The following is a 21,890-nucleotide window of genomic DNA, read 5'->3' as shown; positions in this document are numbered from 1 at the left end:
TTTCAGGTCAAATCACCCATTCCATTCTCCTGCCAACATTTGTACGGTAAAATATATTTCATCCTTCCGCCTTTTCCTCAATTCATAGGGGCCATTTTTCACCCTTTTACTTAAAGATCTAGTGTTTCCGTAATTCTATCGATAGAATCGCCCTTTAAATTACAGAACAGTGGGCATTCGATGCTCATGGCAAACATCCCCTGTTGGTGGTGAAAAAAAAAAATCGGGTCATTCACCCTTCTCCACCCGTTCAAACCTACATTTCGTGCACTCAATAACCCTCTCCACTGTCGTACTACACTCCAAAACTCGAGGGGAAAAAAAAAACCAATAGAAGTGAGAGAAGAGAAGCGAAAGGAAGAAATAGTGACAAACTCGACGTGAAAGTGCCGTAAAGTCTCGCATGAACGAGTTTTTTTTTTCCTCGCAGAAGGGGTGAGGGAATGAAAAAACAAAGATTCGGGGGTAAAGGGGAAGCGGAAGTTGTTATACATCCGGTGGGTGAGGATGGCGCTTCCCAAGGGCTTGGTTTCATGGGGATGGTTATTTATTCTGAGATGAAAAAATAAATGTCCTCTTTAGATGTACAAGATCGACGCTTATCTCGCATCTACTGCCGAGCTGCTTGTGGCTTGCGAGGGTGGTGAACAACAGGGGCAGATGAGACACCGGGTGTAGGAGGGGAGGAATCTCTTTTTGGAGCAAGTGGAGGGTTAAACTGATGGTGGGATGTACGACGCGTCGTCTTGGAGTCCTGCGAAAGCCCCAACCCCGTACCACTATCTCATTTCTCAAGCGCACGGGGACGAGGCAAACGTTCACCTTCGCCCTCGTTTCATCAAAGAATTCATGAAACTCTACCATTATGATGAAATGAAACAAGTGGGAAATTACTTCCACAGCGGAGTCAACATATTTTTGATAATGAATTAGCAATTTGCTACCGAGTGAAATTTATACGACGATGTAGTCTAAATTGAATTTGTCCAAGGAATGAAATTGCTGATGAAAATCATCCTATCGTTGGTTAAAAGTTTATTATAAATTGTAATATCTGTTTTTGTAATATCCTTCAGAAATATTTAAAAAGATTTTTCCAAATGCTGAGACTGTGCGACATATTTTTATTTTCCCTCAATAATTTCAAAGTTCTCCCTTTTGTGAACAACTTTTTCTTGACATTTAAAATGCCAATTAAAAATTTACAACTTCAATATATTTACTGATTCATTTACTGGTAAACTTGTAACTATTAATATCATCATCCCGTCACTTTTAATTGACTCTTGAAAAGAAATATTCTTTTCATTTCATTTGTTGTTCAATCGTATCTCTAATTGTCGGGAAATATAGCTGCAACGAGAGGTCTTTGTGAAAAACAACAACTTAATGAAACAGTCTTCTTTGTATCTTACTTTTTTTCTTTGGCCCGTTCAACTGGAAGCAACTTTATCCTCTTAGAAACGTCCAATTCCCTCCCTTGTTTACTCCAGTTGTGGAGAAAGATGAAGGGGGGTGGTTTGGGGAGAGAGGAGGGAGGGAGGTAGGGCCGATGTAAAAAAGGATGGGGGATAAAAAGCCGTGGAAATAATGGGAGGAAAGAAGGTGCAGAAGAAGTGGAATAAACAGAGGGGGGTGAAAAAAAAAAAGAGTGAAATTGTTGAGGACTGAAGAAGTGGACAAGGCAGGGGAGCTATCTCGCTCATCACACTCGGTAAATAAAGCTCGCTATCTTGCCTTTGGAACAAGATTTTCAATTGGAGAACGTCCGACAAGCGGAACGATTGTACTTTCAGCTATTTAATTGCATGGCTCATTGTTCTGAATCAGAAAAAAAGGCTCTTCTCATTTAATGGCGCTTTCTTTACCACTATCGTTATTCAGAATTATGATTGTGGTGGGAAAGTGTCATTTGTACTCTAAATTTTCCCAAAGATTTGGAAAAAATATTCTAAACATTTGTATTCTCTTCCCTCAGGGGATTAAAAAAATGTATAAATGAAATGAAATTTAATTGAGCACCAAATGAAGTCTTAATCATCCATTAAATTCAAATCACAAACTCCATTAACGTCATTAATCTCGTGCACTCTAGTGAACAACGAACTTCAATTGAATATCTCGAAATTCCCAATGTATTGAATGGAAGTTGTACAAAACAATTTCATAATCAAGGGAATTGATGGGGCTTTTCCGGATATTTAGTGAGGGATTACTGACTCTGTGCTAATCATATCAAAGGTGATATCATATCTGCGGTGGAATTCTGTGATACTCATCATCCTTCAGCATAAACGTCCATTGTCCCATGCCTTCTGCGTACAACTGCGAATACCCGGTGGGTTGGCGAGGGGGAGGAGGGAGGGAAGGGTAAATGCCAGATCGTACGTCACTAATGGGCCGCAGAGGCTCGAGCCCAGATGTCTCCCTCGAATGACAAATGCAGCGATCGGCTGTCTAGCCTGGACCATGGAATTGCAGAATACTACATGCATCGTATGCATTGGGGTACACCCCACGTGACATTGGAAAGGGATTTTAGTCCTCCCTGTCAACGGACATTCATGGAGTAACATGATCTTGTGGCACGCGTGCAGGAAGAACACCTGCTAACCGGCTTCACAATCCCCTTGATCATTACATTCTGTCAGTTTCAATGATGCTGATGATCATGATTACCATCGGAATAATGTTTTGTTTTGTTCTATCGATTGCGCATTTCGATTTTCATCATTTCGTGGAACTTGAACACGAATAAAAAATTTTCTCCATGAAATATTCCAAATATTTTGAAATCCGAAAATTATTATTATCAACTCGTTCCCATTACAGCCCGTTAATTTATTTAATTCTTTTCCCCAATTCACCTGATAAAAATATGTTCATTTGATCAGCGTCAAATCAAGCGTAATGCGACTCTCATTATATCGAAAATCCTCGTTATCGACGCTCATTAATGTGATTATTGTCGACCTAGCGGAGCGTGAACTGAAGCCCTCGTCCCCCCCAAGCTGTACCATTCGTTTTTCACACTATCATTAATGCTCAACTTGGATTCATTGGACTTTCTTAACCCGTGTCAAACATGATTAAACAACTGAGAAAGAAAAATGAAGTATTTGTCACAATCGAACGACGCAAAAAAAATCCGATATCCCAGCGTATTATTCATTCCCATCTCCTCCCCCAGTTGTACGTTTTTGTCTCCATTTCTTTTGGTAATAAACGTGAAATCCCCGAGGGTGTTGTTTTACCGCACTGGGTGTCAACTGCGAGCAAGTACAAGAGAACGGAATAAATAATGCGATCCGTTCGTTTCCATGGATTTGACCCACGCTCATCCCGTTCGAGTTTTTCATCATATTTTGGTTTTATTTGTCGTCCCCTATTTTTCTCCTAGTTCACACACCACAAATAAAAAAACCAAACGAATTCTATTTTAAAGTAAAATCTATTTTCAACCGTTCCAGGAGAAATTGACAGTTTTATCCGTATTTTTATTTTTATAATTTTTATTAATCATTTCATCAAGATTTATTGATTGAATACCATATGCTACGAAAGAGAACATCGAAGGGTGTAATTTCCATCGCCTGAAGCATGAATAGATAATTTTATTCATGAAATTTTAATGTTCTTTCCAAGAATGCAAACATCCCTCTCCTCTCCTCCCCCCCTCGCCACTCCCCGAAAAATTTATCGTTAGATTAATTCGATGGATTTCTGATGCATGATATGTCAGTCTCATCGTGAAAGACAATTCCTCAACATTTTTTCTCACGAACGGAAATTGAAAGAGACAAGGTATGGGTGAAAGATGGAATAGTGTGAAGAAAACAGACATTGTAGTGGAGAAAATTGGCAACGACTACGTACCTTTTACCGTAAAAGGAGTAAGTGTGATCGTTGCTGATACAGTCAGTGAGAGAATGAAGAAGGAATACGTGCGATAGGAGGAATAACCCAGCGAGAGCCAGTAAAACTCGGATGTTTTTCCCTGGGTGACCCCTCGTGAAGTACATCTGGAACTGGCGTAGGGGATGCCCGAGGAAACAAGGGAGGGACTCCCGGGTGTCTCTGATTCTCAGATAAGAACCTGGACGATTATTTTATAGCCTCTATGAGTTTTTATATGGGGACGAAGGGGTGGGATAACGGATAATACGGGACTTGGCTAACTCCTAGTAATACAGTCTATCTGACAAATAAAATAAACTGTTGGAGAGAATTGAGTGAAGGAGAGATAGGACAGGACATGAGAGAAAACAAGAATAGAAGCAATAGGTGAGAAGGAGAAAAATTGAATGGAAGGGAATAGTCTTGGCGTTTGAGAACGAGATACCTTCGTTGGTATATGTGTACTTAAAGGTCTCTAGTCACAATTGTTGATCGTTAAGTGAACTACAAGTGTGAGAGAATTGAGGGGTACAGTCCCCGTATAAATGCCGGGGTAAGTTTTCAGTGACAGAAGACAGAATTCACGACGTCAAACATTTGAGTCAATAAAAGTATTTAGTAGCATGTTCTTCTCAAAATTTGGAAATTTTGGGATTCTGTGAGTCGACTAGAAAGTAACGTAGTACGTTAGATTTTTTTACAATCGAGGAATTGTGATTTTTTCCAGCACTTGTGCTATCATTTTTCCAGAAAATTTCCCATCGCTGGGGCTGTAGAATTTTAACGGAGCGGTGGAAAAATTCTCCAGCCATTCTCATAATTTTTCGCGGATTTCTCGTAAAAATTCGCTGTCTCGTCCATTTAACCATACTACACAAGAATTTTACCCGGTATGTTCCATAAAAGTGACTGGTGCAACTGTACTTTTTCCTACCCTTTGCAGTACATTCCGCCCGGAAAGACCATCTGCACCCCTTTCAGAGTGTGAGCTTCACAATTTTTTTTCGTACAACTCCCTTCGTGCACTCTCAAAAAATCTTCACCGGGAGTTCAGCTAGAAAATTGCCAACAGTATGCGATGTGAAAAGCATCAAACTCCTTCACTATGAAATATAACGGAGAAATAACTCTTAACGTCGCACTGCACCTTTCGGCCGAGAGAGCTCCCATGCATCTTAAATTCCGAATTTTATTCGCAGGGGGTATGTACGTTTACGAGGGGATTGCGAGGGGGGTCAAGAGGGAAGGGCATACTTTTAACGTATGTTTTTCACTGAAAATATGCCCCACAAGGTAAACCCGGGTGGATGCACGACGCGAGCGTGTAATATAATGACGCACGTTCCGCCCCCTGAATTTTCGCAGTAGTAAATTTTTAATGTTACGAGCCACCAAAGCGAGTATTCTTTTCCATACAGGTCCTCATCCATTCCTGTAGAATATGCCAACACTCGACTTTCAGAAAAAAAGGGGGGGTGTAGAACACAGAAAGAACAAAGTTGAAAAAAAAAACGAAATAAATCAGATAAACTCAGAAATACGTCAGAATTTTTTTTTCTTTTTTGAAAATGTGATGATTATCCTCCCCAAAAAATACTCTACCCCAGCGCAAAAAATTCCAATAGCTCAGCTTTCAAAGAGAGAGAATGAATATTCCTGATTGAGTAATTTTTTCCCGTATTTGACTAGTTAGGGAAATAATGAAAAATAAACCCGGTCTCCTGCAATCCTCCTCCATAACGAGAATAATTATGAAATCAAGGGGATCTTTAGGCGGTTGGGATTTGCTCGGGGATGAGACACGTCGAGTTTTTAACATTTAACTGTGAAACAAAGTCAAAGAAGTTTTTCTTTTAAGAAACACGGGTAATGAAATACCACGAGAATAACCAACGAGGTGGGCCGAGAGTTGGGTCGATGTGAGCGCTAGATGGGTTGGGTACTTCCTAGGAAGGCATTAAAATTCCTCCGTTGGCATCAAGTCGTCGGCTTGATTAATCTTCATGTTTCCAGGGTTGGAGAGACGCTCTGAGGGTTGGTACAATAAGATGGAGCAGTTGGTGAGATGAGAAGGGAGTGGGGGAGATATGATGAGGGAGAGATGGTTGGATAAGAGACTCTTTCCTCGACGTCAAATAAGGGATGAGGGACAAACTCCGAGAGCTTGATGAGCCCAACCTGAGTGTTGAATGGCACAATGAGAGAAAAAACAACTGGATAGCAAGAAAATTATTTCTTCAACTAAGGAAATAGCAGAAATTTCGATAATTATTGGAAAAAATTTGTTGAACAATTCATACAATTTTTAATAGACTGAAAAATCAATCTGGCGTTTTACATATAAATTACTGTCACGACTACCAAAAGTTGGTTGAAATAATTTTTTTTCTCAGTGTGATAAGTCGCTCAGTGCACTCTCCCCTTAAGTTTCTCAACCTTATCACCCGGACGAGAGGCCGTGAATTACCCCGGGAATGAGCGCGAGGATTGAGTATATCGCGAACGAGTGAAGCACGAAAAGTACGAGAACCAGACGTCGAAGACAATTGGGAGAAGACAAAATGGGGTGGGTGAAGAGGGAGGGACGAGGGGGGGAGGGATGAGAAGAAGTTCAGTCTCGATAGAAGGCGGTGCACGCTGAAACAAGGGCAATTCCGTAAAAACAACCTTCTTTTATCTCCCTCCCCCTCCCCTCGCCATTCCTTCAATTCACTCTCACGTAGTTGTAGACATTCCGTACACAGACAATGAACTCTCCTCAGACTCTAAACTATAATTCAAGCGACCTTCTAACACACCACACACACCAGATTGATTGTCAGAGAAAGACTCGTTTGGAGTTTAATTACTAGTGATACGTTCCCGGGGAACTTTCCAATTGTCCTAATTTAATTTCACCCCTCTCTCACTCTCTCGCTATTCCTCGTCCCATTTCCCATTTTTTTCCACACGTTTGAGAGTCCATTGTATTTTATCCTCCACTACATCCTGCAATTGGCCTGTGCACCTTTCCTCAAAGTGTATTTTTTTTACTCTTTACTGAGTGCATCGAGTTATTTTACGGTTCAAACAATTACAATGGTTTGATATTGAACTATAACAATTCTCGCAGATAATTACTGGGGTGGGGTAATAACTTTCATTATTCTTCATTCAGGTGCAATTGACAATTTAGTTGGAAAATAGGGGAAAGGGAAATTGCCGAAATTTTACCACGAGATTTCATAATGGTTATTGTTTGTTATTAAATTGAAATGATAACAATTATGCTGGTAGCACTCACTCTCGTGGATGAAAGTATTCACAGCTGCTGAGGGAGATCCTGGATTCACTGAACCGCACTGAAAACTCAAATCTACCCGCTGTCTCACTTATTTTTTATCCTCTCCTTTTCTGTTTTTATTAATTTTTTAATAAGCTCCGATCACTAACTGCTTCTTCATTCACCTGATATTTTTATCAGCTAATAATTGTCGTGGTACGCGGATTATTCAATCGATAATACACGCAGATCTCGGTACTATCGCGTATCCATTATCGACCCGATTTGTCAATCCAAACATGGTGAACAGCACTATTCATCCTCACGATTAATTATTGTCATCCAATTGAGTAAACCAGCATTGACATCCAACTCACCAGAATCAATTAGTCAAACTGACTCAACACTTGAAACTCTCATCACACAATTCTCAATCTTCAATCGACTGATAATTCATTCAATTTGCCTGATAGCCTCTGCAATCATAATCAATTCACTTTGATCACTCGTTGTATTATCCAGTCACGCTGTCTCAACCCCCTCTCCCGACCACCCACAGCCACTCAGGATAATTTTAAATTTTCCCGATCAGTCGGTGCACTTCGTCATTCACGTTCAAAATAGAAAACACTAAAATAATAAATCACCACTGAATACACTAACGATTAAAGCACCATCCGATACATCCAAATACATATATCACAAAACAATAGCCAAAAAATAGGAATTTTTTTTTTATCCACCCCAGTAGAAATGAAATAGTTGTGAAAAAAACGGAGGGTTGACGCGCGCGTAACCACCGCGGGGGATGCTGAGGTCGTACTGCTGATTGTAGCGACGTGGCGCTGCCTTCGGAGCGTTCACAGTTGGAACTATCACTGGATGAGGGCAGTGGGGCGGGAGGGGAGAGTTTGGTGCACCCCGAGACAGTGCAACCCCTCCACCTTCACCACCCTGTGCCATTTCCTCTGTCCTACACCCCACAGCGTTAGAACCATCGTCGAGCGCACCGTTGGCATCCTCGCCAATACATTCTTAGATGAGTCCACCCCCTAGCAAGGACCAGCCACGAAAAAAGTGTGCGGGGAGGGGGGGTGAGGAGGTGTAAGAGGGAAGAGGGGCGAGAGTGGATCGGGGAGGGTGCGAATTTGCGGTGGTATCTCTTTTTATCTTTTTCATTCACCCTTTCTCCCCCTCCTCCACCCCCCTCCTCTCACCCCACCTCACCCTTGATCGTAATTTCATGCGGGATAGAATAGTGTGACCACGGACTTTAACTGCCGATTGTAACCCAGAATAATGTTCTTGGAATATCCCCCCAGTGAATAGGATCGCCCTAAATCCTCATTCGATCTGATTCACCCGGGGAAAAATCTTGTGATTATTATCCGAAATTTTTTTTTTCTCACTCACATCCCTCCGAGATTATTATCATATAGATATTTATATGTTTTTCCTATCCAATGTCATTCGTTGGAGTGCGACACGGGGTGAGTGAGAGAAGGGGTTGGCAGATATTCTCGGTACGTTTTTAGGTGGTTCTCTTCGTGACACTGTGGCCAAACTTTTATAACCCTCAATATCCATTCTCGTACACGTGATACAAAGTTTAAGTCTACTACTTTCACCTCCAGACGTTATTCCTCTTTTATCTCGAGGATTTTGCTTTTTTTTTTCATTTTGTTTTTGTAGTTACCTCCTTCACCCAACGAGGACATTCTCGGGGTTCAACAGGGAGTGGGCGCAACGAGACTGGAAAGCTCTCGTCCCTTTTATTCTCAACTTTCTGGGGATGAAAAAAAAAATAGTATCTTCTACGATTCGGACAAGGGAGCGGTCGCGCATACTGTCCAGTGGGGATGGGATGTTAGTGAGCCGGTGGAATCGAACAGCTGACCTCGAGTCTCTCGCTGACCTCGTTAGTCTTCACCGAGAGGGAGGGAGGGGGAATTCATCCGGTTTTCATCTTATCTGGATATGGTCTCGTCATTTTTGTTGGTAAAAGTAACACGAGTTGCGGAAAAGTTTAATGAAAAATTGTACTAGTCGTTCATAAAGTTTTTAATGCAGTTTTCCAATATCGGGAGGAGGTTTTCGAAGATTGGGAGTGGATTTTTAGTGAGGGAGATAGTGTCAAAGGAGAAAAAAGGATTTGTATTGATAATTATTTAGCTTGACCTTTAGAAAAGCACAGGAATTTCAATTTTTCAATTCTGAAATTCCCGGAAATTCCACCAACAATTTCTTTCCTACAAAATTTACACTAATTTCCATCTGTTAAAACTATCCATTCAAACAATACCCCACCATCTGAACAATCACGCCCATGATTTACTAATCAGGTCTTTAGAAAGTCAATAAACTAAACCTTCGAATCAACTCAAATTACGACAACTCATTTTTCCCCCCTTATTTGCGGAGAGTTGCCAATGACTTCATCGAGTTACAGTGAAGTCAGAGCCAATGGAATTGGTGAGGACAAGGGTGGAGGCATATATAAGAAATTCCAGGTGTATCGCAGAAAATCTTAAACCCCCGTTCGGCAAAGTTTCATGTCGCCCATCCACCTCCCCTTCCCCAACCCCTTGACGACCCTCAAAGTATATAGAAGTAAGCTTGGAACTGCGCTCCCCTAGCCGCGGGTGTATGCAGCCGTGCAAGTTTTACCCCCGTTCGTCGGACCTGAGGAAGTGAGTTAACTTGAAATTAAACTTTAAAGACTTATAACTTTCTAGCGTTTTACCAAGGGTGATCCTTCGGCGTCCGATGAAAGGACGGGTAGTTAACTCCCCGAGAATGTTGGAGCGTTCTTATGATGGTATGTACATACACTGTTCCCTCATACTGGTAAAGTCTGGGGGTGGGAAAAATAAAAAATAAGAAAAAACGAGAAGGAGCAACGAAACTACAGCGACACACCAGTTTCAATAACGACGAATAACCCCCTCTCTCCTCATTCCCCTTTTCCTGCGCGTTCGCAAAGTTGCCGCGTTATCGTTTCTTTTATTTAATCCCCTCCAATTCCACCCCCTGCATCGCGTATCGCTCTCTCAGTGGATCGTTTTAATATCGCTCCAAGCACACGCCCAGCCAATATCCGCATCGCAAATTCACCGACGAATAAGCCCCCTCCACCCAACAATTCCAAACCTTTTAGCATTTATAACATCATCGCCATCTCTTTTTTTTTCTCATCGTGATGAGGATAAAGTTATTAGCGATATGATTATTGGAATACATTCGATATTAGGTGAGTGTTCAAATATGTGATATCGAAAATTTAGAGAAATAAAAAATGGAGCACCTTCAGTGATATTGCAATTATTCTCAAAATGTTCCACAAAAATTCACGATTTTTTTACCTCCATTCAGATATCGAATACTCGAGTAGAAAAAATTCATCAAGAATGAAAGTGAAAGAGAATCACTCGGTACAGTGGAGGTATTTTTAATTAAAAAGATATTTTTCCAGCCACGAGTGCTTGTTTTAAAATGTGTTTAATACTCCTTTTTAATCTCGAACAATTTCTCTTTTCCTCTACTGCGCTGTTCACCCGGACTGAGAGCCCTCACCCCGACTCTGTCCAAACACTGAAAATGGAAAAGACAAATGGCGATCGTTGGCAGTCGTGTCACAGTTATTGTTGGCCGAGGGTTTTTGTCGTGAAATCCTGGGGAAACAATGAGTTCATGGAGTAACCTATATAGCACGAATGAAGATATAAATGCTTTCGATCGCTGCTTGAGACGTTCGAGCGCCATAACTTCTCTCTCCCTCTTGACCATTGGGCTACGACGGATGTCCTTTGATACTCACACCTGCAGCCAAAAGAGACGGAGGTGAAGAATAACACGGTGGAGGGGGTCAGTACGTTCAATTCCCAATATCTGATATCACGTTTTAATTAACTCCAGGATCACCGTTCCATCCTTAACATCCGCGCACTTTTCCCACTCGACTTTTTTTCGAATCGGAGTTATTGTTCCTCGAGAATCGTATGTTTTTTTTTCTTTCCAGGTTGATGAGGCTGATCGGACAGCACCGAGGAAGTCTCGGAATTTCAGTCCACGTGAGACCAGTCTTCAGTATTGGATTCAATTCCCAAACGTTTAACTTGAAGGGCAATGAAAATTTTCTACTGCACGTCAAGCTCCCATGAATAACATTAAACAAATAATAATATTAACACAATAATCGTATTAATAATATTATTCTCGAATGGTTTAACACGTGGGGAATACAAGACTACGAGTTACTCTCGAGTAGTCTATTCCCTCTCACCACAATCCACATTATCCCCTCCTAGTAACATAAGGGTCGAGCGCGCCGACCTTTTGCGTAAAAAGTGAAGTCTATATTTGGAGCGCGTGGAGGGCCAGAGCCGAAATCCAGAAGGGAGGTAACTAATGCTGTCCTACTTGGATAATTTTAAATTCTGCCCTCGACACTTTCCTCTCCCTTGCTCAATGATCCTCTTTCTCAACGGCAAAAAAATCCAACCCGACCGTATTCCACCACGGAAATGACGGAAGCTACGCCTGGCGTATCGCATGTCACGTGTTGCGACTTATCGCGGAAGATAATAAAACTTTTTCTCCGGATGAAAAAAAAAAGGAATGAACTGGGAGAGGATTACAAGAGGGAAATGGTGAGTATGGAAAAGAGGATTTAGCTGTCGCTTTAAATAGCGTATAAATTTGAGTGAATAATTTATGCACTAACGACACATATTAGTTAATGGATCAATTAATATTAGAAATTTATCGAATTACTGGAGCAAATGTTTTATACGTGAAAATCAGATGTATCTTCCGGTGACATCCAGTGATGAGAGAGAGAGAGAGGATCACAGTCTGGCGGACACAGAGGACGTGAGGTAGTTATCGTTTATAAGGCGACGAGGTTTGTGGGGCATGCCAGTAGATGACAGAGAATGGTCTCCACAAACGTAGGAATAACGTGTGTGAAGTAATCGTGAAAAACGTCACCGATTATCTATTCGATTGGATGAAAGCACTCGGGAAAATTACGTGACTTTACGGAAGCCCCTCGTCATTCCTCTGACATCGGAAGAGACGAGTCTCCAGTCGCCCCACCGTCCGGAGCATTGGAAAAGGTCTGTGGGGAGTGCACCAGGCTTTTATATCCACTTTTCTCAGATTTTAGCCCCATCCCTTTACAACGGAAGAATTGGCAAAAGAGCGAGAGAGACATACAATACGTCTTTACAATGATTCGCCTGCACTACTGTTACCGTAGAAGTTGGACAACGGGCTTCTGGCCAAATCGGTGATAATTGCTGTCATAGCCTGAGGTTCAGGAGGCCTCCAGGATCGATAAGACTGCTCGTCCATTGCTCCATGACACACAGATTCTAATCTGACTTATTGTCATCTCTCTCTTGCTGGTGGTAACACCCAAATGGGAATACACAGCAGTGACTTCAGAGCCCACCTTATCGCAGTGACTAAAGCCTCGTCAGGTCTGGGTGTCTCCCGAGACCGCGATTATGCCAGTTGTTTCGTTCAATTTGCCCCCCATTGTTTTCAAATCCACCCCCTTTCCCCCAGAAGAGCAATATCATCCCAAATTCCAGTTCCAACAGATGACGCACACGACACACACCCTTTGTCGTTCTGTCTAACCCCAAATATTTCACCGACAAGGGCTTTCGTTTTTTTTTTTTTTATGTGAAAACGCATCGTTGGAGATAATCCCAAGGTTTATGATACCATTGGCCGAGGGGTAAAAATTGTGATTGTTGAATGTTTGCTCCGAGGAACTTTTTCCACTGTCTATTGGCTGCCGAATGAAAATAAAGAACACGTGAATCAAGGAGCGGAAGAGCCTTCTGCAACCGACGACAAGTTTTATTTTTCCTCTGCTCAATCGTGCACAACTTCCAACTACACTAACCGGATGTACATTAAGCACTGGAAGAGGGTGCGCGCAACAATCTTCCACTCGTGTATCTACTGTACCTTCATTTCTCCCTTCTGCGTACTTTCCTAACCATAGCCACTAAGTATCTGTCCATGGAAAACTGTCGCGCGGGATTTCAGATGTCTAACTAGCTGAAATAATTGGCCCAGTCCACCGACGCGGCATTGAAAGACCGCAACTTTTCATCCACGCCAGGCTAACCTTTTTCTCCATCCCCCCTCACTCCACCCCAACCACCATACCATTCTCTACCCTCATCCACCCCTCTCAGTACCCGTTTCACGTCTCCAGCCCTCAGCTACCCAATTTAACGGTTTTCTCTTTCTCAAATTTTTTTCATCATTCTCTTTCATTCTATTTCCCCCTATTTTTATCCTCATTTTTTTTTTCTTTCTCCTCATCTCTCTCATTTCTGTTGTTTTTTTTTCTCTTTTCTCCTCAACCCGCCACTTCTCGATCCGCCCATCTTTCGTCTATACTCCGCCTCTTCCTACCACCTACTACCACCCTCCTCCCTCCCTCCCTCCCTCGCCACCCCCGGCCACCTGCTAGTGACGTCAATTATTATTTCAGAAAACTTCTCTCTGAATTTATTTTGTTACCCTCAGGGGGGAAAAGTTGGTGCAGAGAAAGCGCCAGGTAAAAGCGTAACTAAGTTGGTGGATGGGGTAGAAAAAAATCTGTTTTATCCTCACCCCTTCTTGGTGTACCAATTTTTTTTTACTATCTTTCATCCACCACCTTCAACTCTGATATTAATTCTTTTTCTGTTTCTGGGGATTTTTTTTTGCAACTTCGTAGTCCACTCATTTCCAGTAGTTTGAAATGTTATAGTTATGTGGGGATGTCTTCTGTGGGGTTCGTATTAACTTGAGACTACCTCGGGGTACGTTCGTAACTGTCGGGAAAAGAGAGACGTGATACTAGATAAGGAATAAGCAGCTACACATGGGGTAGGTAGAAATACCAGGTAAATGCAGATAATTTTATTCCTAAATTTTTGCTGAGCAATTCAAATAGTGTCAGTAAAAATTACTGTCAGAATCTGTAAATTCCAAAACTTGAATTGGACAATCGTAAACCTCCCCCCACCCTCCCAGTAATTGGGGGTTGATTTTAAAAGTGAAAAACGAAAGGCTAAACATGAGTGAAATTCACTTGAAGATCTGAATATTTTTTTTTACTTCTCGGTCAGAACATTTCCAGTTGTTTTGTACCTTCTAGTTACTCGTTATCTTTGTGACGTCCACCTCCACTGGAGGTTGCGTTGAAGGCACCCTCGTAACTGTCGGCAGACCCATTTTTCTTGGGGCAAGAGAGAGACACAGTAGTGGACTCACGAGAAACGACTACACGAGATACAGGAGATGAACATAAAAAGAAGGTGGGTGAAAAAAAAAGGGTGAGACTGAAGCGGCCAACATTGTATACACGTGGAGCGTTATAAAATCCTCGGTGGTATTCGACGATGAGTTCCGACTTTCAGCCTCTCCACCTGGCTTTTCATGCCCGTCGAAACACGAGCTTTAGACAAACTCAGGAAAAAGAAAAATAAATAAAGGGGTATAATAACAATTCCTCGCAGTGAGTAGAGGAATAAAAAAATTCAGAAAAATATTTTTCTGTTGGAAAATAGCAGTGGTTTTGATATACTTCCATCTAGGATTTATCATGTTGTGGATGTAATTCGGAATCCAATAACTGTCGTTATCTGTCATGACATATTGAAGCAAAATTTTCCCTCAGATGATGGAAAGAAGATATAAGAAGAAAGTGCAATCAAGTTACTGTGCCTGTACATCCTGTTGCTATCACGGTGATGGGTTTGAGAATTTACTTCAAGTATCTGATGAGATGTTTGCCCTTTTGAAAATAAATCTGAGCTCATCTCTACCATCATTTTATAAGTTTATTTCGCAAAACTACCACGATCAGTCCCTGGTAATAACCTATCACTCCTATTACAAGATGAAAGGAAGTGTCTATCCCTTTGAACTTTACAAAATTCCCAACCAAAGTATGCGAACTCTAGGAAAACACAAGTGTCCACTTGTTTAAAATTTCCAATCCACGAATCTCACCAAATTAAATATACAATTTACAACCCCCAAACCTTCCCCTAATGACAGTGCATCCAGTGGCGTCAGTCATATAGCCTCACCATCTCGAGTGTCTCTCCTGGGTTACCAGTGAAATCCCAAACGGCTGCATACAGTCTTTACTCCACCCTTTGCCAACCAGCCGAGTCAGCCATTCCCTCTGGTGCCGGATGCTGTGGATGGTGTGCATGGGCTTCCATCTCATCCCATGCATATCCCTCCTAACCTTCTCCCCCATCCCCACGTTCTCCAGAAATCCCACTACCGGCTTCCAGACGGATATACGTGTGCAGCAAAACCATTCTCTCTCTCTCTCTATATGTCTCCCTCCCTCGAACCGTAAAGCTCAACCTCGAGACGCTATCTACACATTTCAATAACAATAACAAGGCTCCGCCGCAGTTGCTCCCTCTATACGTACTTACTCCATTTTACTCTCACCCGAAAACGCTTATGCTACAGTGTACACGCGTAAAGAGAGGAAAACAGGAGGAATGAGGTGCAGGGGTAGGAGGGCGAATGAGAAAGAGGACAGAGGGGATCTGGCAGTGGAGTTAGGAAATTGGATCTAGTTTCGGTGCCATAGACCCCCTCCGGCAAAAGCATTACGATACCGTGGAAATTTCAGACACCAAAGTGTTATATGTGTACACACGGATAACGCGTTTTCAAAGTTATGGGTGTAATGAAAAAAATGGACACTGCTATTGGATTACAAAAATAATAATAACATACCCTTTACCACTTGGTACAGCTGTGTCCATTAAAGTTACTCACAACATTTGCCGGGTTCACGGAGTTAAAATGGCTATCGAAATAACCACATTGTTAAACATTTTTATGTGAACTTTTCGTATCGCGTTCAGAAATTTTTTTTATCATGTTTCATTTGCATTAAAATTTCAGAAAAAAATGGTTAGAAAGATTGTGTAGCCCTGATTTTATGCTTGAATGATCTGATTGAAATAAAATAACAGGATTTTTCTGGGAGAGTCTGGTGGTAGCAAAATAAAGGGGTGGAAAAAAATTTCCAGGGCCAGTGTAAAGCTCTTACTAAATTTTTTTAGAACATTACTCTTCATTCAGTGGATTACAAATGTAATAACATATTTGGACAGTTCATACAGCAACGTGTCCATTAAACTTACATTTGCACGGTTCAAAGGGTCAAAATAACCAATGCACTTGTCAATTACGATGCACATCCACTCCGATATAACATTACGGTGGTACATTAACTTTTTCCCAGAATTTTGTTGAAACACATGCATAAATTGGTGGGAATATAGTAAGATCGTTTTAGTACACATGGTTTAATCTGCATTGGGGTCAAAACGAGAGCGATATATACGGAATAACACAGAATATTTTTCATCGAGTCCAGTGTGTGAAAGGCTATATATCCCTGTAAATTAGCACGAACGATTTTTTTCACCCCTTTTTTTTCACTAGAGGATCGTTTCCGCAACAATTCGCGCTTTGAATTCCCGATAGCGTGCAATGGGAGTGCTTGATATATATACTTGTACCACGGTGTTTTTTTTTTTTTATATTGGAAGCCCCAGTGGAGCGAGAAAGACGCCCGTGTGTTTCGAGAGAAAAGGATGGGGGGGATGTGTACGATATGGAGAGAAGGTGGGAGGAGGAACGGCCATGAACGATCAATTTTCACCGGTCGGACCATTCATCCTGACCGATCACTTGCTCGTGCCGACTCGCTCGTTTGAACGAACGATCCCACCGTTTTTTTCAAACATTTCCACCCCCTTCACCCACTCACACACCACCATGTGAGGAGTCACGCCAAACCATCATTATTTTTGCTTTTCATATTCTTCCTAATCCGTGAATTTTTTGGCGCATTGAAAAAATCATATTTTTATCGAATAGGATAACCGGATCAATAGATAGGCGATTAATCCCTCACACATAATATCTCAATTAATGGGAATGTGAGGGCTGATAGTAAAATGAATTATTTTTCAATCTACGGAATTTTTTTTTTAATTTCATACACCTCTCTGAATTTTAATTAAAAAAATTTTATTCTAACCGCACTCAACTGTCCATAAACCTTCACTATTCTCACAGAACTCTCCTATTTATCGAGATACTCCTATCCTGCCCTGGAATCCATAAATATGTAACCCCATTAGGCACCACGACATCTGGCTCGTACCATCATAACCCCATTTTTTTCAGAGCTCACATTCTCTCTCTTTTTTTTTTTTTTATTACTGCGTAAAGCAATCAGTGGTATTGAGCGTGATTCATCGCGACGCAATGGCAAACAATGGTGTATAACGCAGAGTTGGAGGATATGATGTTGCAGCTTTTCACATTGCCGAGAGATGGCAAAACGAGATTTTAATCGTTGCATCCAGATGTTGTACATACGCGTTAGTCATTTCTCTGTACGTCTGTCCCACTTCAACTGCATTCCCAGCTCTTCCTCTCTGACTCACCTCGTCCCATATACATGAGCGATTTCCGTGGATTTACGACGCTCATTTCACCCTCTCCCTCCCTCCTTCAGCCCCCACACCCCCCCAACAGCCATACACCACTGTACAGATATGAACGCAAATGTACAGTTGACAAAAACTAACGGACCTTTAATCTTACGGACAAATATATATGGATAAAAATGTTTGTCATCGGGTTGCGATAAAAAATTTGAATTACCTTTTCACTCGTAAACTTTAACGATTCCATAAATCGTAATACGCTGAATATAAAAATATTTGCAAGCTGACAAATTTTTTTTTAAAACACAAACAACTGTTTCACAATGTCACTAGCATCAACTTAATTACCACTGGTAATGAAACAGCAGTACAAACTGAGAGCAGTGTCACCTCACCAACGCAAACTGTCGTGAATTTTCATAATCCAATTGAGGATGATTAATTATCGAATGTGGGTCATGTAAATTTAATTATAAACCAACTGCAATAATGCGCATGGTATTTGAATGGGAGATAAGAAAATGGCAAGTGGAAGATTCTTGCCAATTTATTCATAAAGAACCTAACGAGAACGAGAAATAATTATGGGTGAAGTAGTGAGGGGAGGATTGTAGAAATCCATTCACGTCTCGGCTTTACATCAAACCCGCACACTGAGTAGAAAGATCGTCTTTACCTCCGGCGTGAGAAAAGCGGCGGAAATAAGAAGAAGAGGAGGGAAAAAAAAAAACAGTTGAGAAAGTCACGAAACTCTGGGGAAAGCCAGTACTTCCAGAGCTTTATCCGTTTCCTTTATCCGGATATAACTGAGGATGTTGAAACAGCACGGCCAAGAGACTCCATTATACAACTAGCCGATAATTTCGAATATTTATCCATATTTATAATAATAATCTTGGCTCAACGTAATGGAAAAATCTTTAAAAATTACGTACCTCTTCCACGATTTCCCAGTAAAAATTACGGATCAGTTACGCATTTTTTCCCTGAACGTCCCCTACTTTATCCTGAACGTTCTGGACTTGTTCCTGAAAACTAACTGAAAAAGTGCGTAATTGTTCCATAATTTTTACCGAATATCTGCGTAACTGACAGATTACGAAACTGGCGCATAATTTTTAAACAATCTTTCTCTCCCTGAGTCCACTGTTTCCCACACATTGGAACAAAAAATTTGTTGTTGTTTTTTTCAGTATACATTTCCCTGCAACGTTGATATCATCTAATGCTAATCAGCTTTCATCATGACATATGACTAGAGGACCAGATCCATCTATGTTTCCCCTAGCGTATCATATGAATGCCTCGGACACTGGTCTGATGTGTTTCACTTAAACACTTTGCTGCACCGACCTGGGTGTAGGAGGTAGTTCTCCCATTCCTCCTCCCCACCCCGGGGGTAGTGCCTCTTTTGGTTAAAGGCTGCCTGAACTAGGTGGCGGGAGAGAGGTGGGATAGATGCGCCAGCGAGTAATCGAATTTCCGGGTCAAAGGGGCATGTGGCGATGCTATTACCTTACAACGAAGGGGGGTGACCCGATACAGCTGACCCTGCGGCGATCAGTTCCTGGAAAAGCCCTGGCCAATGAAACTACCGGCCTCTCTATTTTCCATCATCCGAACTCACCCCAACCCCCTCCCCCGTTAAAATGTATATCTAATTGATTTTGTCGAATGGATGGAAAATCGTATTATCCGGAAGATTTAATGTCTTTTGCATTTTTTTTTCTATTCACACGATTCCACCCTCATTCTCTTCTCCCTTCACCCCATTAGCTTTAGCCTTTAATTCTATTATCATGAGCTTTTTCACTGGAATGAATGATTAAAAGGCGCAATCGAGAGATTTGCCGGTTTTTAGTTCACAAAAACACAAGAGGCGTAACTTGATTGATATCACAATTACGTGTCAAATGGCCTGCAACGAGTGAGCGTGTTAAGTAGTCACAACCCTCGTTAAACTCCAAACCACCCCTCGAGGGTCATCGTGAACTGTCAGATGGTAGAAAGGGGGTATAAGGGCTTGGCGCTTAGAGAGAGAGCTGGAGTGAGAATCCTAGGGAGTGTAAAATGACGAAGGTAACACCCGACAGTGGCTCCGTAATTAGTACTTTAAATGGTACTCAAGATTACTCATTAAGTGGTGAAGAAAAATGGGGTGTAATGTTTTAAAGGCACGACGTGACCCAAATATATTCTGTCCGCTGAATCGGACAATGTAAATTTGCCGGTGTTTCTCCACCCTTTTTTTCCTCTCCTCGGAGTCATTTTAATTTTTTTTTCTTCCTCAACCTTTTGGTATTATCGAGTGGGTGCATCTGCACATCGAGATTATAACGTGTAGGAAAATATTCACCCCCTGGCTTTTGTTAAATTTGATAATCACTTTACTTTTTAATCCGATAAAGGTGAGCACCTTTCACGCGAGGTGAGCCCATAAGTTCATGACTTGAGTATTTAAAGTGTGTGCATATATGTAGTTACTTTTTGGTTCAAACCCCTTGGCTCGTTAAAGCCGAAGCAGGTAATGACCAGATGGGCATTGGAGGGGGATGAAAGAGGGTGGGTGGATACAGTGGTGAGAGGTTGTTGAGACACGTTCGAAAAAGGGAGAAAAAATATACACGAAAAATATGAGAATCGGAAGAAGCGACGTGGGCAAAACCTGGCTGAGAGTTGGGTGGAGGGCGGGGGGGTGAAAGAGCCAATGGATAAAAAGGAAAAATAATAAGGGGAAAATGGTGAACAAAGGAGAATAAGGAGTTGGCCTAACAATGAGGTTCTCCCCGTTTCCCCTTTCTTTACCTGCTCGACGGAGCTCAAATCTTTCACTTCCCTTTCGTCTTGCCTTTTCTCTCTCCAGGGCTGTGCGGTACTTCTTTCCATGGGCGATCGAGCGTGAATCCAATCCGTTCTCCCTTGGCTCTCGACAATAATAATGATGCGCCTACTGTGTTTGTGCTACGTGGCTACCACCCCTATTCTCTCTCCCTCCCATTTCTATGATTTTTTTTTTCCCCTCGTCTTTTCTCACTTCGGGCTCGAGTGATCCGGATACAGAGGCACCGTACGGGGGAAAATGAAAAATATACTGCATTGACACCCGCGAGTTTTATACACGAGTGCATTTTAAATTGAAGTGATATAGAAATTTAACTGCTAGGGGTGGATAACGTTTTGTTCGGGGAATACACCGTTCGGAGCTGGTTCCGGTTATTTTACACTGATTTTATTATTTAAATTGAAAAAGGTTGGTATGAATCTCGCTATTGACCATTCAATCCATAAATGAATTTAGCAAAATTCATAAAATGCAGCAAAATTTTCTGAAAATTTAGGGGAATTTAAAAGCGTTAAAGATATCCGTAATTAATACGAACAATTGATAGAAACATTTTGGACATCAGGGAAAATTCCGTGAAGATGATCCATTACCAAAATAGCGTCAACCCTTTCTATCGATTGAATGAAACGAGGACGCGACACCTCGAGTCATTCCTCGCCACTCGGCACTCAAGTTTCATCCCCCGTTCCCTAGAAAGCCGTTAGAATATTGCACCCAGGCACGGGACGTACACCGGGGTGTCTGGCTATTAGTTTGACGTAATGACGTCATTAACTAGTACGAGATCACGTGGAAGTAGGAGTGAAGCGTGAGTGAGAAGATGAAGGTGAGCGTGTTGCAGATGGCGGGAAAAGGGGGTGCCAAGGATATTAGTGCCGAACGCCATCTTCGAGGTTTCATCCTTAACTACCCTGAACGCAAGTGAACCCTCCCATCCTCCTTTACCCTCCGTAACATCCAGTAATCGAGTGCCAGGTGGAACGTGTAGACGCGTATAAAGTACCCCCAGCGTATATATGTCACCCCACAGCTGCAATTTGCGTCTCTTTGTAACCCTCTCCACGGGGACTCTCGCCCGATCGACAAAAAAAAATTCTGTCAATTTAATCCTCTTCAATATTTACCCCATCAATATAAACGAGTCATTCTATCCCATTTGTATTTGGCTCTATACATCCCCAAAGAAAAGAGGTGTACAAGGGATGGGAAGGGATTGGGGGGAATAAAATTTTGATGTACAATTGCCTAAATTTAAGATATTTTTTTCCTCGTAAATTGGAAGACTTGGAAATGATTTAGTCATTGGTCGGAGAGAGAAGTACAAAACGATACGGAGGGGTAGGAATTTTCGTTGAAAAATATACAAACGTGAACA

The 21,890-nt window shown here is 41.7% G+C and overlaps 1 protein-coding gene across 9 annotated transcripts in view; it reads right to left on the bottom strand.

Moving 5' to 3' along the window:
* LOC135163575 (heterogeneous nuclear ribonucleoprotein 27C) overlaps window positions 1-21,890 on the bottom strand; it is a 220,735-nt gene that overhangs the window by 91,387 nt on the left and 107,458 nt on the right. The gene's annotated exons all lie outside the window — the stretch shown is intronic.

The sequence above is a fragment of the Diachasmimorpha longicaudata genome, chromosome 6, assembly GCF_034640455.1.
Source record: "Diachasmimorpha longicaudata isolate KC_UGA_2023 chromosome 6, iyDiaLong2, whole genome shotgun sequence".
NCBI classification, from domain to species: domain Eukaryota; kingdom Metazoa; phylum Arthropoda; class Insecta; order Hymenoptera; family Braconidae; genus Diachasmimorpha; species Diachasmimorpha longicaudata.
This window is presented reverse-complemented; position numbering and strand designations above follow the sequence as displayed.